General features: G+C 39.6%; 1 long non-coding RNA gene across 1 annotated transcript; it reads left to right on the top strand.

The window, feature by feature from the left end:
* Positions 1-5186, top strand: LOC148324306 (uncharacterized). Its single transcript, XR_015846321.1, has 3 exons — positions 1-37; positions 3459-3647; positions 4894-5186. It is a non-coding gene; the product is annotated as an uncharacterized LOC148324306 (long non-coding RNA).
* Positions 5187-18531: the final 13345 nt, after the last annotated feature.

Genomic DNA, 18531 nt, shown 5'->3' with positions numbered 1-18531 from the left:
CTTACGGCTACAAGTGCATTCCTTATCTTCAAGACAGGTGAGGGATCACACGAACAATAGCAGACACCTCTCGCCTTTGTGCAGTGTTTGACTAGTGTCGTAGCAAACTGCAGGTTTTGCCGCCTCCCCTTATCGCGGCTCCAGCATGTTTTGTGAACAACATTGACCTAGAGTTGCGCTTATCCCAGTCGCTGCTGCAGCAGCTATCTCGTACCTTATCGTTGTGACCTGTGAGGTTGCGAGAGGTCTGTGGGCGCTCGGGTGGTTTATGTACAGTGAGTGTGATGGATCACTCGGTGCGAGGGGGGCCTGGTCATTAATGCCCAAACATATTTGTGCCATTAGCTGTTCATCTGTGTTTGTCTGAAAGAAGGCTTAGCCTGAAATATGAGTAAACAGTGAGTGTCAGTGTATGACTTTGCGGGTTACCCAGGTAGTGTTTCACAACCCTTAATAGTTCAGGTAATGGCAGTGAGTCATTGTTGAGAGAATGCCATTGCGTGTATGTTGAGCTGTTAAGGTTTGGCGTGTGTGTGTTTGTCTTGGGGGGTGCAATTAAAAACCTGTTCTTCAGAAATGTTGTTTTGACAGATATCAGTAGCGCTGGGATCACCAGGCAGTGGGGGTTCCCTACATGGCCAAAACAAAAGTCATTTTTCTTTCTGGCTAAATTTAGACTCTGTGATTGTATTTCAGCTGCGCTTGTAATACCAAGATGAGTGAATCAGAGCGGCCATTATTCATACAGGTGTGGATAGAAAGTAAGACGTCTGTGCCTACTTGGGGCAAGCCGTGGTGTTGTTTTTGTCAGACATGCCAGCCCTCTGACTGCAGATCTAAAAAACAACTCAAAGCTCATAATTACACTTACTGCTGCGCTTCCAAAGCAGCTGAGCTTCATTAATGTAGCCTGATTAGAAAAACATGGCTGCATGACAGTCTTTCCCCAAAATACAAGTCCCTTGATATTGTCCCAAAAATTCAGTTGTCCCCACACAAGAAAAATTAAAATAAAAATCTCATGTGGCGCTCGCAAACGGAGACCTACTGACAGTGGCAATGTTTTGCTTTAATTAGATACATAAATGGGATGAAGAAATGAATTAACAACTAATAAACACATATACTTTGAACAAAATATGTTGAAGAGTGGCTAGACGATGGTTATGGTTATAAAGAAACTAACATAATGCACCACACAGCCCTTAACTACGGACTGACTACCCAAGACACAGTCAGCCAGCTCTAAAAGCAAGCGGAGACCTTTTTAAACTGGTCCCTAATGAGTGCAGGCGGCGGCACACCTGAAACCAATTACTAATTGGGTCACTTTAGTTTATATGTTTCTCCACAGATTATAATTGCATTTCATTTTAATGAAAGCTTATTTAATATTTAAGTTTTGAATTTTCTGGTAATTCAGCTTGAGTATTTTATGATAAATTATTTAACAAAAGCGATATTTTGGGATATTGGGTCTCAGTCTTGTAGCAAATTGAATCTACATGAATTTGATCAGATTTTCAGTGTTTATGCTACCAAGTAACAGTTATATTGTTTTCACTAATATGGGAATTGTCAAGAATCTCAATCAAATGAATAGTTTTATGTAAAACGGCATCAGCATTTTCTGCGAGGGGGGCCCGGTAAGATTTCTTTTCATGGGGCCCAAAATCCCTGGCAGCACCTCTGGTTACAGGCTGAAACTATGTGCGAACGTTCACTGTCAGATGCCTACACAGGACTAAAGTTGGTCAGGTTTTGTTAAAAGATGATGGACACCATACTGTTTATCTGAAAGCAGATCTTCCACCAACCGTTCAACTTTCAAGTAACCACATCACCTAATATGTGCCCCGAAAAACAATTGGAAACCTGTCCCGTAGGTAATATAGTGAATGGTCTTTTCATATGAGGATTTTCATTGTCGCCCTTTGTGTACCTCATTGCTAGGTAGATGGTGGAAAAAAACAATTCTCACAACAACAGTCTCTCTTTGTCTTGTCACCATGGAATTAACTTCTGGTTGTTAGTCGTCTCCAACAGGGCAACAAGTTCCCAAGCTGAACCAAACACTTAAACACTACAAGGGCTGATCATCGTTTAGAAATGGAAAACAAAAACATTCACTGCGGCAAAGGGAAAACGCTCGTTACAAATGTCTTTCAGCCACTTGCGCGGAATAGATTCCAGAGCAGGAGTTTAGGTGTCAACTTCAGATGGGCAAAATCATACAAAGGAGTGGAATGCTGAAGGGCAGTCCCAGCTGTGAGTGACATGCTCCTTAAACTGACCTGAACCGATCTCCCAGGTGCGATCACACCTGAGCTGCAGAGTCTGGCTGAGGAGCATACCCCGCATAGTTGGAAGCTATGTCATTACATCAGAACACTGCAAGTGAGATCGTATTTTCCTTCGGGATAAATACGTTTCAGGCATTTCTAACAGCAGCCCTGCGGATGTTGAACCGCTTGCGATATTGGCGCTAAAAGTGAAATTGAATCATAAATCACCATTTTGCTCCACAACACAAGCCCTTGCATTTGTTTTCACTGAAAATGTCATTTTCCAACAACCTAAAAGAAAGGAAAAAATGATTGTTTGAGATTGATGCTCAAGTTCAATTTTATTGATCTATTCGAGCCAATAGCCTGCTTACTTTGTTTGATTGATCGAGCCTTCATTGACTTTAACACTGTCAAACGCTTTTGTGATGAGCTTCAAAGGATACAATCTTTTCTTCTATTTGAAGTTGCCATGGGGGCTGCTTTCGCAATACTTTTTTGGTTGTATAATTTTCGCGTTATCCACATTATGGAGCAGGGTAGTCAAGGGAAGCAGAGACACCACCACATGAGCTGCTCCTTGCAACGTACGTAGGAAGGCTGGTATGCAGAGGTAGACATTCCTCGCGTCTGTCGACTCAGGGCCCACATCTGACGCTGCATTTCTGAGCAGCCAAGCACAGCTTTTCACTGAATTTGATGTCAAAGTACTGCTTGAATTACTGTTGTCACAATTTGTCTTTTTATGCGTAGAATAAGGCAACGTAGAAATCGCCATCAGATCTCAAGTTGATTCATAGTTCATGAGAAAATCATTACTTCCTTGCTGAACAGAACGTTTTGACGAACTCATTGCTGATTAAGGAAACAGGTTTACACCTCAGTGGATGCACATACCAAAAGTGCGTGAGTTAAAGACTTGGTGTGTGTGTTTATTTTGTTTTCCACCATCCCGATGAGCTGATAAGATAAGTCATCAGAATTACAGTTGAAAAACTCTTGGGTGTGGGTCACAGTTTGTATCACCGTGATTCGTATTCCCTGTTTTTGTTGTTTTTTGCATTGATCAAGCCACAGCACAAATGCATGCAAGCTTGAGTCTGCGTGTGTGTGCAAGCATGTCATGTGTAGCATGAGAAACTCAGCAGGGTGTTTGACTTTTTTGGTCCACAGAGAAAGGAAGAGGGGTGAGAGGATGGCGGTTGGTCAAGCTGTAACAACAGCCTTGATTTCAGAAGTAAAAGCACAACATCGTCTTCTTCTGAAGGCCACAGAGGTGACCAAGTAATGAGTGCCATTCGCTGCTCTGCTTACCGGCTCAGGCAAGAAGCCAGTGAATCTTCAACCTCGTCAAAGTTTTTGGTTAGTTGGCAGTTTTTCCATGTTGCATTTGTTTCTGTGGACTCTACTCAACTAATACGCATTCAAGACAAGTCAGGTCATCTCGGGTCAGCATCAGCTAAAGTGTAACAACATGGTAATTACGACAAAGGATTGAAATGACCTTAAAATCTGACAATGACTGCTGGCAGAATTCTGTTATGAGTGAAGACAACTGTACTGTCCTTGTTTGGAGCAGACATTTAATCTTTATTCCATAAAGTTTGTACAGTTCAAAATTTTAGGTGGGGAGCCTCTCGAATTATGCCTCGTGAATGTGTTCCCCGTGCTTAACTCATTCGCTACCATTGACGGCTAAATACGTCAAAGATCCTTTTTTTTTTTTTTTTTTACTAGGCTGGTAGAGAATGAGTTAATAATTCAGTGTCGTTATTGCCCAGTATGGTTCGTGAAAAGAGCATCCTGCACACCAATCAGTTGAATGAGGGGCAGGAGAGATGCCATGTAATTTTGGTCTTTTCCCAACATCGGTTTGCCAAAAGCAACCAATCAATTACAAAAGAAACACAAACACCTGAATCTTAATATTCCCGTGTTATTAACGAAAGCAATATTTTTTTCCCGAATAAATTAAAACTTCACTTTCCACAACGCAAGAACAGCCCAGAAGTGACGCAGCTACAAAATACGAGCGCCTCAACTGCCGGAGAGGCCTCGACTCCAACCAGTCTGTCGCTACTTGCTCATTGTCAAAAATTGTTTGCTCAAAGCATTTTGTGGGTGCGGACGTTCATGGAAAAGGTAAGTATGGCTGTGCTATGCAAGCCATACAATAATCAGCAGCGTAAATGCACTCAGATATGTTGGCAGACGACACACTCCCATCGCTTGTGTCTACCTTTGCAGTGATTATCATACCGTTCACATCTGTCATGCTTACATTTCGCTTGCGATGCCTTTCGAGGTGCACGTTCAAGGCAGAAGAGCCCAAATGCAGAAAAGCATATCTTGGAGGAGGATGGTGACGGTTTTGAGCTTAAAGACAACTATTAAACCTGATCCCACTAATCACACATGCAGCGTGAGGATGCTGGACTAGTTTGACGTTTAAATGCCCGTCTCAAGGCCATTTCACTTACACATTCAACACCGCGGACTGAAAATGCAAAATTGGGTTTACCTCGCCGAAATCATTTCATGAGAACTTTCTCCACACCAAACTCAAACAATGTCTGTCTCGCTTTGACAGAGCTTGCTTTCTATACAGGTGCACAGTCTTGTTGGAACCGAGAACCAAAAGTTGGAAATGGTGACTTGTGTATGTGTGTCCTGCGATTGGCTGGCAACCAGTTCAGGGTGTACCCCGCCTACTGCCCGAAGACAGCTGGGGATAGGTTCGAGCATGCCCGCAACCTACAAAAGGAGATACGTGGCTTGGATAATGGATGGACTTGGTAAGATAAAGAATTTATATTTATGAAGAGTCACTCTCTTTATCGGAGTCAAGCCTGTACCGGAATTGATTGCTGGATCGCATCTCATGCACACGCAGAACATTTATTTGGCTTTCAACTGCTTTCCTCAGTAAACAAGTATTTCTAAACACAAAGTCATAAAGTTTTTTTCATTTATTCTCATGTTGAATGTATTTATTGATTTATTCATTTTTGACTACGCTGTATATTGAGACATTAAAAAGACCCAACTTCTCCAAATTCTTCTTCTGTGTACAGATTACTTCTTGGCACTGTCAAAAGAAGGTTTTCGCTTATGATCTCTGGACTTTTTTTCTTTTTTTTTTTTAGGTTTTACGTAAACTAATCTGTGAGCAAGCTCAGGCTGTTTCTGAAACCTGCACATAATGGGAAGTCTTAATATATGTGAATAGAAGCAAACAGACTCCACAAGAGGGTCGCTGGAAGTTTGGGATCAAAGCGTCCGGGCACAAAAGCAGAGATTTAGCATGTAGCATAGCACTGACTGATCGTCAGTCTTTCACAGCCAAGCATTGTCTCTTGTGTTTCTTCCCTGAACTTATTTGAATCCCTGCTCAGTGTAAAACGCTTATTGTTATCCACGGGTATAACCGCCACAAACGGTGTTCTTAAAAATCCCCGCTCAGCCTTTCAGTCTCGCTTCTATTGAGGGCAAGATTAAAAAAGAAGGGGGAACATCAAACAGACTCACACGGCGGCTTCATGTTTTGCCGTTGCCTTATTGTCGACAAACTTGAGCGAGTGTAAGGAATGTAAGCGTCTTGCAAACACCTCTTTTCTGTCGTTGTGTTTTAGGTTTTTGTTGGACCATGTTTGCTGGGCGGGTTTCAGGTGTATTTGCTCAACATGCACAGTTTCTGCATACAAGGCACTTCTATTTTTAGTTCTGAAACATGTTTGATGATTTTGGAAAAGGCAATCCCTTACTATTATTGCACAACAGTGTGTTTGGTTTCTAAGGTAGCAGCCCTGCCGTTAGTACAGTCAATAACATGCCACCTCATGTTTTTTTTTTCCCTTTTGGTTTGTCTGTTTGATATGTCATTACAGATTGAATCTTTGAAATCAATTTGGATGCAATGATCTGAATTTCTGTACAACTTGGTCATTAATTTTGATCTGGTCTTCCGGACAAGTCACAACAATAGACCAAGTATTTCCTTATACTAATGACACGCAAATAATTGTTTTTCTTCTGTTACTTCTTCTTCTTTTAAGTTTAACTTGGAAGATACAGTAGAGGCGTTAAGCTTTATTGCAGAATATGGTGATAAACTTGGGAATTCAGTTTTCCAACGATGATAGCAATGTACCAGGCCCTGAAGAAGCAAAGCAGCCCCAAACCATGATGACCCCCACCATCATACTTCCCAACTGGAATGACGTTTTGATGGTGATGTGCCATTTTTCTTTTTGTTCCTTTGAAACAACTCAGCGTTGATTTTCATCTTCTTCACACAACAGTTTGCCAATAGCGGTGTGGAACATCCAGGCGCTCTTTTTCCAACTCCACTCCTGCAGAAGCAAATTTTTTGGACATCTGTTCTTTTGTCTTTGTTGTGCTGTCATGACATCCTTTGTTATTTTTCGCCTGACTGCGCATTCTGCGCTGTCATATGTACAAGTTTGCCGTTGGTAGTGCAGCAACAGTGCTGAACTTTTTCCGTTAATAGACAACCTGTCTCTCCATGGATTATTAATGATGTATTGAGTGAAGTCGGAGCACCAGAATATTTGGAGGATAACATGATGGAAGAAGGGAAACCACATATCTTGGCCATCGAGACTTTTCTTTTTCACCTGGAATAAGCATAGTTGTATGCAAATTATGCCACAAAAGTGCTGCTAATTTATTTTAGTGATTTTTTTGAAAGAAGAGAAAAAGTACAATGGATATGAAGAAAAAAAAGATCTAAACAGTGTAGTCTCACTACTCACACTTGATGGGAATGAAAACTCTTGAAGTTCCCAACAAATTCTTTTTACATACGTAAGTATGTGCGTGAGTATCATTAGATGTTTTAAAAGGTGAGCCATGGGCTAATTATGCTGTCAACTCCTACTGACTCGTACACATCTCCACCAAGGTAATGGCTTGCAATGAGGCATACCTTGATATTCACACACACACAAATACACAAGTAAACACATGCGTTGGGAAGTCACATTCAGCTTGACTACACAGAGTTAGATAAGTGTTCCAAGGAGATGCTTGCATGTCATCTGCCAGCACACAATTCGGATCTGCAATAAGGGAGCTTCAACAGAGAAAAAAAAAACCCCATAAGGGACTACTTGTATGGTAGAAAATCAAAATCATAATTTTGCTCTGCCTCCTGTTTCTTTTTGAGTTGATTCCTCTGTTGACCACTAGTTGGCAGCACACTATTTAGTTATGATTGACAACAGGAAGTTATTTCCATTTCTATTTTCTATTCACTATTTCAGCTGAACCTTTTTTTTCTTGAAGATGACTGAATATCAATCCCCGTCAAGTCGGCTTTTTACATTTCAGAAAGTGAGTTTTATTTTGGGCAAATTCATGTTTTGTTTTTGAATACTTACTTGCCTCTCTGATTTTGGCTCCTCAGCCCTGCCACGACTGTTAACTTAGTCCAAAAATATGCCTGCTCTAAAAAATACATCATGAAGCACACAGCAATGCTGACCGCATTGGTCACATTTTGAATTGTGAACTAATGTGAAATTAATCTGTTTTCTTTTCATCTGATTGAAAGATACATTTCATAATTTCTTGGATTAAATTTTCCTTGAGTGCAGATGGAAATACCGGAAACAGTCCATGTAAAACACAAACAGCAGTGTCTCATTCCTCTGCGTTAATGTCATTGTAACCCAAACAAGCCACTCCCCTTGCTCAAACGTCGTGTTCTTTGCCTTGGGCCACATGTTTCATCCCACACTGGCTCATCAATGCAGGTTTAAGAAAGAAGAAATGTAGATGTTTGAAAGCAGGAAACAATTTCTCAGTGGGGTTCAGTCGTGTGATAGTTAAATTTCGTCTTCCTGCCTGCATTCCACAGAATCCTTGCAATTCTGGATCGTGATTTTCTTCCAGATTTTTTTCCCATCGAATATATTGCCTGACGTAACAAGCACTTTATTTGTTTGCAGGCACTGGTCTATTGGGAATGAACATCATTACGTTGAATATATTTCTTACTTGACTTCGTTTGTTAAACACTCTTTCCTAAAGGATTTAATTTTATTGGATGGCATGTGGGGTTTACTAATAACATTTTGCTAAATTATAATGATTTAAAAATAAAAAAAATGTCTGGAAAATAGGAATCCTGTAAAAATTGGAAACGAGTGACTTAATTATTTCTTTTGTTATTCCTTTTGTTATATCTTGCCTCATGTACTTATTAACGGTTATTTTTCTATGCTATACAAGATCACCTGTTTGCAATTTACGTTTCATGACGGTAATTTGCTACCCCATAAAAAAAATTATATATTTTGAATGCAATGTAAATACTATCATATATTATGCAACTGCAGAAGGAAATAAAATCCAAGCAGTTTATTTCGTCTGCAGTTCTGACAATGCCATATCCATCAGGATTTTTTTGGGAACACATTCTTACATTAGCCACACCTTGTAACATCAACAGGATCTTAAAACACAGACTAACCCCATAAAGTCTTCAAATGATCAAGACTGAATAGGGTCAATGCAGTGTACACCAGTCATGGTTCATTATTGATTAACCTTTCACATTATCTTCATTAGTCCAGATAACTCAATCGAATGAACATCCATGTTCTTGGGAAAATTATCAAATAAACAGTGATATTTGGCAAACAGGTTGTGAATGATACTCTAGCTATCAAGCAATTAGCCGATAATATTATCATCTGACCAATACGTAGCTGGCAATAAACACAGCAAACGTACATTTCGCATGTCACATAGAAACGGTTATACCTACACAAAGCTGTCACTTAGTGAGACGTATGCGCGTGTTTAAGTAAGTACTGTATGTACAATTGTTTATACAAAAATACATATCATTAAATAAATATGTACAAGTGCAGTTAATAAATTTGAATACCAAGGAAAACATTTGTTTCAGTAGTTAAACTAAAAACAAGTTAAGCATATGGAAATATTCAATAGACATTATTTATTTGGAATTGCAACGATAACGGTTTTACAACTAATAAAAACCCGCAAATTAAAGATTTTATCAAATTGAAATGGTGTATTGTGAAAAAATGAAAAATTGTTACAGTAAGTTAATCAATCACCTGCAAAGTCTTCCTGAACTTTTGCATGACATCTAAATCTGGTTCTGGTGGTTCCACATTCAATGACGATTGTCCAGAAAACACGCACTGAAAGAAAGGGAAGCCACGAAAAGGTTATTGAATAAGAAGCTGGCTGTTACATATTCAGCACATTAATACAAAGCTGAGTGGGAGCAAAATGTGTAGTAGAACAAGACGCACAAACAGAAGGACCGAAAAGTTCATTTCCTCACACAGAATTGATGTCACTTTGAGATAATTGTTTTATGAATTGAAATGAAATGAATGGATGACAAGTACTAATTTCTTCAAGTAGAACTGGTTCAATCAAATCTTCAGAGAAATCCCAACAGCTTCCTGAATGAAGGAGTTAAAAGTTTTTCAGATATCACAAGGATTTAAAGGCATCAAGATGTGATCTCTGCAGTTGAGACAAGTTGTAAATTTTCTTTTTATCAATACGAAGCTTCTATAGCCCAAAAAGCATGTCCATGTTTATTTTTTGTTGTTGACGCCCAACAAAGCACGTATAGTCATTTTGAGGAAAGCTCAAACTTGAATTACCCGAGTTGAAATCGGAGAATTCACATTGTAATTGTTAAAATAGGGTTTTAGCAGGCTGAATAACGGCAGTGACACCAAAGAGCAACTTTACACCCATTGTCATTTTAATGGCGCTGCGGCGGTGCACGGTTTGGAGTTAGGAGCAATGCTGTTGTCTGCTTGCCGTCTTCTCGCTGCTTCGCTGGTGACTTTTGTTTACGCAGAAGCACCAGCTGAGCTCCGCGATGCTCTCACAAAGGACTGCAGCTCGTGTCGCTTTCTATGTTAATTGTGCTTTCTTTGAACATGTGCTGCACGTGTCGATAACTCACTGCTTTAATCCCAACCTGTGTCTTGAGAGAAGAACATTCCGGGTGGAGTGCGTGTAAGGATTACCCGCTAGGGTCGCTGTAACAGCGTTTAATCTACCGCAGGTCTGATTTTCAGTGACTCTCTGTAGTTTGAATGCCTGAGTATAGAGAACATAATCAGGGTGCTAGACATCCCTGTTATGGTTATGCATGGAATTATTGGCTCGAATAATAGGAGACAGCGTCTTGAGTGGCATGCAGCTTGTCACGTATTCCGCAATCCATCGGGCTTGTGTACTTCTATTACATGCGTCAGAGAGAAAGCTATACAAAAAAAAAAAAAAACTGGTGTTTATCTGCACAAACAATCCTTGGCAGTATTTAATGATATTCAACATAAACACTTGCATATTCTTTCAGAAACAGTAACAACAACGAAGGCCAGTCCTGATCATAATAGGCACGAGGATACGCTTAATATAAACTTTGCATCTTCCCTCCAGCCTTTGTTTCAGTCTCAAGCACTTGCAAGTGTAACGTAAACAAAAATGCCCTGATCTGAAGCCCCCACCCACCTCGTTGCTAGATCAACCGAGGCCCACCAGTTCGCTGTTCTCCTGTCCTGCAGGTGAACCATGAGAAGTGCTTTGACTATACATCAGGGTGTTTTGATATTTGGAGCTCATAGGCGTGTGAGCTGGCTTTCGGAGCGTGAAAAACCTACGAATGACAGACGAAGAATTGCCAGTGTGAGAGAGGCTTTAAAGTTCAGCTGCTTACTGTAACTGTGGAAAGGGCATTAAGATGATGAGTAGAATGACAGGAAGCTGAGTAAATAATTTGAGGGCAGTTATTAAAGGGTTAAAAGATTATTGTGCACCCGCACACACACAGACACACACATACGCACACATTTGTAAATAAAAGTTGTTCAAATCAGGTGCGGTGGCCATCGGGATTTTCGGGATATTCCCGAACGGCCAATCAAGCAAATTGGGAGTAATCTTTGAAATATTTAGAAAAACACATAAATTGTTGAATGTCAGATTCTTAAAGTGTGTAAGTGGCACCTAACACTCCTAAAGTTATGCGCAAATCATCATTTAGAATAATGTGCATGTCGCAAAAAATCTGAAGTTACTGCAAAACAAAACCTGCGTAAATCTTTCGTGGCGATCTGAACTCAGTAGGATTGGATACTATGATAAACAACTTTTTTGTTCGACGCCACACAGGCTGATAGTTCAAATTCCGTTGGAGATTTTTATTTTTTTTTGGGCTTATGTTTTTTGAAAATGTTTTTAATGGTGCCTGTTTGATTTTAACACAGAACAGCTCTTAATTGATATGCGTTTTCTCACAGGTAGAGGCCTCGAGTTGGGGCTGTTACATAATCTACATGCAGACACTCAGGAGCCATTCGGAACATAGACAGCCCCTGGGAACATACTAGTTACACAATCTGGTTTGTAAATGACTGTTGTGGTGTCTGCTAGGTGTCAGATTGCTCTTAGTGTTCCATTGAATTACCTCAAATACAGAAAAAAAAAACATCTCAGACAGGGACGTCATCCATGTCAACTTAGTATCCTGAACACGGAGTTACATAATGCACTCTGTTGTGCAGTCTCACGGGAAAGCGAATGTATATCGTCAAAGTGGTCACCTAGACACATTCAACTTTTTCAAAGGTGTCACTTTACTTTATGGTGACTGTGGCCTTGCTGACGAGTTCATGACAAACAAAAAACTTGAGGTCACTCATTTTGTTTACTCAGCAAAATAAAAAGTTCAATTAGGTAAATATGTAATGAATTTGTATTAGGGAGCAACGGCATATATCCGGGTTTGAATCTCTGTTGGGACATACTGTATCTGTGTAGTATCTGCATTGTTTTTTTTAGACAACAAAAAATAGGACATGGCTTTGAAAGAATAATATGAGTGTACAGTATCGTATGCACAATATCTGTGTCACTACCCCCAAGAAATCTAATCCATCCGATAAGAGGCAGGTGTTCAAAAATTTCCATTAACTGGAGTGTATCGTTTTTCAAACTTATAACAAATGCACTATATTGACAAATTTTGAGGCAAACTGATTATATATATATATATATATATATGGTGGAGTTGAGTCCAATCAACATCAATCATGTTTTTTTTTTTATAGAGTTGACAGGTTGTTCAGTATCGGGCCTTCTTTATCAGGTAGAAAAAGTGAGGCCCTCCGCCCCCCTCGGCTTTGGTGAGGAAAGCAGGATGTCTTTCATCTAGTTCAGCAGAGGGATCAAAGCTAAAATGCTGCTCGGCTGAAACTGACCTCAATTTGCACTGCTGTTCACTCTGCCCCCCGCCAACAATCCTACAGGTCCCCGTTCGTGCCCCTCCCCAACCCCAACACCAACGGCGCCCATTGAGCGCCTCGCATGCTCTTTTCCTTCCTGTATTCCACAATCAGCAGAGGAAATCTCTGATTATCTCAGACTCATTAATCGTGCAATCTATAACCTCCACATTAACACCACGTGATCACGAACGTATGACAGAGCAGCACATTTATCATTCAGATGACCAGATACGTGTTGTGGTCTAACTGTGTTGTGTTTGTGGCCATTAAATAACAATAGCATTACAGTGAGCGGTACTTCAAAGAGCCGCCTGTGTTTAGCTTCCTCTCTGTCTTCTTTTGCACTGTTTTCACTCTAAACAGTCTCTCAGCTTCACCTCTGCACCCACACGCACGTATTTATGTCAACATATACATACATATACCTATACATAGGGAACTATATGCTACCTAAGTAAGTACTTTTCATGTTCAGTCAAAGAGAGGTGTGCTTGGATTTTTAAATTGGAAAAAATGAAATGCTTACATTTGTACAAGCCACACACTTTTGGATTAAAAATAATACCATTTTGGGTCAACAATTGCCTATTTCTACTACTTTTTGGGTCAATTTGGCCCAACTTTTTGAATTGGTTTTGTAATAATTGGTAGTTTTTTTACAAATCCAAAAATTGGGCAGTTTTATACAAAACAACCCAAGAAGGTGGGTCAAATTGAGCCAATTAGTGGATGAGTCCATTTTTTATCCAAATTGTTTTATTTTTAACAAAACTGTTTTAGAGTGCACCACAATATTATCCATCCATCTCATTATGTTCAAATTTCCCCATTGTGGGACTAATAAAGGACATCTTTATCTTTAATCTTTGTGAGCAACAACCTAATGTGAATTTACTTGATTCTTGGTCTCATTTTGTAAATTCACATGTTGTGAAAGTTATTCAACCATTTTACAAATTGTGAAATTACAGTAAGTTTTGGTAACTGACTGTAATTTCCTTTCAGTGTGGATTTTCTGAATCAGAAACTCTTTAGTGGCCCTTGAAGGGAAAGTCAAGCCATGAATGCTCTTGACAATAATATTTATTTCTGTTAAAAGAAAATGACATCACAGTTGCTCAGGGCTCAAGTCATCTCTCGTCTGTTTTCTGGGTTTGGTCATGTGATGTTTGCAAGCTGATACCTTTTGGCACTGTGATGTCACTTTCAGTCAACAGCATGTGGCAAAATTGCTGCAGACCTTCCGATGGCTCAAAAATGCCGCATTTTGGTTTCTAATTCATATTCCATAAACGCAATATTAACCAAAATGCCATGTTTGGGTGAGATAGAACATAAATCAAGTTGTATTGTATTGTATTGTATATTATTGTAAAGAACATTTTTGACTTGACTTCCCCTTTTATAGGAAATCAATGTTGCAGCAGAAGCACATCACGGACAAGGCTCATGATCACAAAACCACATAAGACATAATTTAAAACTACAAAACCAGACTGAATTTAAAACAAAAACAACAAAATAAAAGGAAACATCCTACTTGTGCACATGATTGCTCACACGTATTCAGTCCAGAGCTACTGCATTAAATAGACAATTATGATCAGTTCTTGCAAAAATGTGCAACATGCAGATGTGGAAATAACCAAAAGAACGTGAGAAACTTTGCTATCCAATAAATCAATTGCACTTGCGCAAAATGAAAGCTGGCGCCTTTTTGTCCGCCTCCAACAGCCCCGGGCTGACAGCCCCAGGGCAATATTTCCACCTCGTTTTGCCGTGGATGGTTAAGAAAATCGCATTTGCCTTCCTCAACATCAGCACATGCACCCATGGTGTGGCCATAAGATTTGTGGAACAATTCTAAACATCTCCAGTGGCTGGATCTTACACTTGTTGGTTGTATATTGTATATTGTATATTTAGCATATATTCATGAGCTTGTACTCAATCACAGGGAACATCCAGTATAAACAATCATTCTCACATTACAGCTATGGACAATTTAGTGTCTACAATTCATCTGATAAGAATATTTTTGAAATGCGTGAGGTCAGTCAATGGAGTGCCTGGACAAACCACAAATATTGTCTAAAGATTATTTAGGAGCTATTTAAGAGTGTAATTGGTTTTATGGGATATTAATGCTTCCAGCAGGTCACGTAAGATTTATGTTAAGATAACTGAATACGTCTGTTACGTGTGGGAAAATTCACGTGGAGCTTTTTGCTATTACCTGATGCTTGTGCAGCTCTTTCCAAGTGGTGAAGCAAAAGCTCACAAATGACAATCTTGGGCGCCCCCTCCTGGATGGCGTGAGTATTAAAATATATTCCTTTCAGTTGAGTCGATCTATGTTGGCTTCTGAATTTATATACAAACTCAAAGTTATGTGGGTTTTTTTTCATTTAGATTTTGGGCAGAAGAAAAATGTGGATAATGGTCTATATCAAATGTTTTCAGTTTCAAAATCACAAGTTAAGTGTTCAATTGAGTGTGCATTAGCTGCGTGTAGAAAATGAGATTGACAAGGATTTGCAAAGCAATTTCACGGACTCGCTTTTTTTGTGTGCGTGTGTGTGTGGAGGGAATAATTTGCTGCCACCCTTGTGGATCTTTCAAAGACTTTTCCCAGAGTGTTCCTCCACAGTGAAGAGGGTCTGTTCCTCCCGATACACACAGTAGCCTGTTGTCTGGCCTGAAGGGGGAAAGGAATGGTGTTATGAGAGGCCATAGAACATGTTATCTTAACCTGGGTGGTAAAGGCTTCAACATATTTGGGAAAATGCCCCTTTCTATCCTTTCACATGCAGCCCATTTCAGAGTCTCAGAGTTCTTCCATCTTGTCATAATACCGATGCGTATCAGCTCTCCAAAATTACGCCGCTTGTATATTTATTAATTCATTAAGGTGATATGCAGCCCTGCACAATTTCACATTTATTTCTCCAGGTTTGCATTCCTGTTACAATTCAGACCCTGGAAATTATAGTTGGTATATATTTTTTTCCCCTCAAAATATGAAAATAGAAATGTGTGTGTCCGTGCATGTGTGTGTTTTGTATGTTTTTCCAATTTCTTTTTTCCTCACTCTCTTTCCTATTTTTATGATTGATTGCTGTGCTGCGTCTGATCAGATCTTACCCAGGATACAATCTATCTAATCATTATTGACTGTAAGCATCATAAATTAATTGCAGATTGCATAAGAAGCTGTTAACACAATAATGATTTATTAATCACACCCAGTTGTAGCTCAGGTTGGTTATATACTCTTCTTCAAGGGCGTGTGGAGATTTTAGTTGCATTTATTGTAGACTGATTATTAGGGTAAACAGTTAAAAATATACTTCTTGTAAAATAAATTCTATTAATTGTTCGGGACCCTTGGTTTTGGGATATCGTGTCCTGGCTCTGCATTTGAGAAAGTCTGTGCAGCTCTGAATATTTTAGAAATGTTCCTTAAAAACAAAAGTAACTCAGAGAGTATTGTCTGTCTTTGTAGTCTTGTTTGACTGAAGTCAGCTGACTTGCTGTGGTTTGACTCAAGATGATGTAGTTCAATGATGATTCATTTCATGTAGCCAGTGTTGCAGTTTTCTTTTCAGTCACAGATGAGTCTTTTTTATTTACTGTTCATCTTCTTGGGTTAAAGTCCTCTTTTTCTAAAATACATGCTGGACTTTCCGAATTTGCGACAGTCTTGACTGGTCAGACTATCTTTCTCTCGCATTCTCACTGTCATACAAAGTAACGGTCCCTTCATAAGATCAGTGAAAAAAGTCATTTGCATGGAAAAAGGAAGTAGTTTTGTTGTTGATGTTGTCATGTTACAGCTTCAAAATCCTTCTTTCAAAAATTCTTCATAATGAATAATAATGTGTTTTGCTCTTTCAACAGAGGAACGCTGGAGGTCTGACAGCGTGCCTATTTGTCTCCCGGTCACTCACCCGACTCAGAACATGTATTTTACATACGTTGTTGCATCTTTCGGCTTGTGCCATATTCAAAAATCCAATTCACAATAATTCAACCAGCTGAGTCTTCTAAATTTCACAGAGAAATCGGTTTGCGATAACTGAGTTTGATGAATATCAAGAGTCTAAAAAAAAGGAATACAAATGACCATTGAGACCAAGTTCAAATCCAAATTTGTTGGAGCCACCTATAGTTATTGTGTTACCCAAAAGGAGTGGCAAAGAGCTTACAGAGACCTGCCCAGGTTATTGTAATGTCAACCTTCAGCATATGATCTCACCACAATGATCTTTGACATTGAGGGATTCATACTTGTTTGATGTCCGGTAGTCGAAATGCCCCGCGCAGGAAGGAAGTGCTCACCCACTGCTCGCCTGTTCCATCTTCAGGAGCTCGATGGGAGGGAGGGAGGATTTCAGTGCAATATTTACAGTGACCTTTTCCTCTCACTGGCCAGGGGCCCATGGGAAAAAATTGGAGAAGACAAACAATGAACAATAGGGTTCATGGATGAGCAATGGTGCCAGCGCAGCATGTGCCATTACGGGATATGCATTGCAAATCACTGGGGGGCCAGAAAAAGGATCAAGGCACCGTCGCTGTCCTGCTACAGGCGCACATCGGGGACACCTGCTCAAAACGCGCCTTCTATTAATACTCTCGCCATGCGTTCTCATTTGTGATGCGAAATGTCACAATTGTCACAGATATTTGGAGAAACATTTGAACAAGAGCATGTGTGTCTGTAGTTGAAATCGTAAAATGTGTGTTGCAAAAATGTTGCGTATTTAGCTATTAAACCATGATAAACCACTTAAAGATTTTCTACCATAGTATAAAAAAATCAGTTTGAAGAAAAAGACGTTTCAATGTGAGCAAGGAATATTGAGATAGTGTTGATCAGATATCCGCCTGGAAATTTACAATATATGGTACATAATATGATTGTAATTATTATTAATAATATTAGGAAAACCTGATGTGCTAGACAAAACAAGAAGGGCTGTAATTAACCTACAGTTATTTACTTGCATTTTTTTACTGAAAAAGGTTGAAGACATTTGTTGACCAATGTAATGAAAACTTGGGATTGAAACACTTTGATCCCCAAGATGAACATAGTTTCCAAACCAAATAACTGGGATGAAAATAGAAAAAGCAATATTTAAATTAATACCAATATATCCCTAAAAGAGATTCACTTGCTGATGCATGCAACGTGCTATTATCATTGTCGTTAATTAGTCAGACCTACACCACTGAGACGGAGATCCAATCGTCAAGCTTCGTCGCTCTAAGTGGTTGTTTATGTAGACAAACAGCATCTGAATAGCATCAACATCTGTACAAACTCCAGAGTTACAGTTTGGGCCCACAATTTTAAGATTAGCCTCTCTAATTGGACAGCATGGCTGCCCAGGGGAGTGGGCCTTGCCTTATCGAAATTTGCTCTGCCCTGCACAATTTGGTGAGATAAATGTAATGGTATCAGAGTTCTAGTGTGCCTGGGTGGTCTCTGATGCATTTGCAATGATGCTGCGCATTTCCCAGAACATGTGGAAATACCTCAATGATGCACCGTGAAAAGAGAATTGCTGAAATGGCAACGCTCTCACTGAAGGGTGATCCTCGATGGGAGGAACGACAGTCGATAAGCCCTTCAAAGCAGCGCGTGTGAGCCATAATTGTTATTGCCGCATTCATGTTGTGATTCCATTCAATTAAACACTGACGGAAATCGGTTTCAGATGATCACATGATAATGTGACACCCTTTCAACCCTGATACCTTTGCATTTTTACATCCCCATGTTCACATAAACTTATTTTGGTTGAGGATTGTTGTTCAAATTATGTGTTGGGTTGATTTAAGATTTGCGTATTTCTTATTGTGCATGCTGGCACGTTTTAATTCAGGGAATGACATTATTTAGCTTTATTCATAATGTAAGA

Source organism: Idiotropiscis lumnitzeri, chromosome 13, assembly GCF_059441095.1.
Source record: "Idiotropiscis lumnitzeri isolate Australia: NSW breed Sydney's pygmy pipehorse chromosome 13, RoL_Ilum_1.0, whole genome shotgun sequence".
In the NCBI taxonomy this organism is placed as follows: Eukaryota; Metazoa; Chordata; class Actinopteri; order Syngnathiformes; family Syngnathidae; genus Idiotropiscis; species Idiotropiscis lumnitzeri.
This window is presented reverse-complemented; position numbering and strand designations above follow the sequence as displayed.